We start from the raw sequence: 952 nt of genomic DNA on the forward strand, positions 1-952 counted from the left end.
TGGTTCGCCTGGCAACCAAACAGCTTTCCAAAAGTGACCTCATTAACATAAACTCAGGTGTGGGTGAATGGGGTTTATTATGAAAATATTAAGATACCTTTATGGCTGTTATCATTTAGGTAATTCCAAGAGTTTTAGGAGCTCTGTACCAGAAATGGGGACAAAGATCAAATATATATTTCTTAGTACAAATACTATTATAGAAGGATTATACATACTATAGAAGAAGAAGCAGCACAACATAAAGAAAAATTAAAGGTAAGGAAAAGTGAGTTGAGTGTAAGAGGTTTATAAGATATTAATTTAAATACTAATTGAAGCAATGTGACTTCATTTTATCACTGAAAAAAATTTAAAGTGTATAAAGTGTAAAAATATGAAATTAACAACACTTTTTTATAATTAAAAAATCTGAAAATCAAATGGAAATTTTTTGAAAACATTAAAAAGTTAAATGCTCGTCTACGACTATGCCACCCTGAACAAGCCGGATCCCATCTGATCTCGGAAGCTAAGCAGGGTTGGGCCTCGTCAGTACTTGAATGAGAGACTACCTAGGAAGACCAGGTGCTGTAGGCATAAAAAATAAAATAATAAGCATTTTTAAGCTGACAAGGTCCTTGCAATCTGTCAGGTCAACCAAGGGTTGCCTTGCCTTAAAAAAAAAAAAAAAAGATTCAATGCTCTATAATAAATAAGCAGAATGTTATAAACTATTTGTTTCATGTCTTTACAACATGTCTCTATTTCTTCTAGCTTGCATTTTAATACATTGACTTGAAAAAATAGATCAGTTAGCAACAGACATTTTACTATTTTATGAGCCCAGAGAGCACAGAAGAGAGCCGACATTTAATGAAGACTTACTATGTACCAGGCACAGCCTTAGCTGGTTTAAATATTATCTCCTTTATTTCTCACTTCAATGAGCCATGAGTTTGGTGTATTATCC

The 952-nt window shown here is 33.0% G+C and overlaps 1 pseudogene; it reads left to right on the forward strand.

Annotated features, from left to right (window-relative positions):
• The first annotated feature begins 460 nt into the window (after nucleotides 1-460).
• LOC111737768 lies at nucleotides 461-579 on the forward strand (annotated as a pseudogene).
• The last annotated feature ends 373 nt before the right edge of the window (nucleotides 580-952 follow it).

Source organism: Pteropus vampyrus, unplaced genomic scaffold (assembly GCF_000151845.1).
Source record: "Pteropus vampyrus isolate Shadow unplaced genomic scaffold, Pvam_2.0 Scaffold30, whole genome shotgun sequence".
In the NCBI taxonomy this organism is placed as follows: Eukaryota; Metazoa; Chordata; class Mammalia; order Chiroptera; family Pteropodidae; genus Pteropus; species Pteropus vampyrus.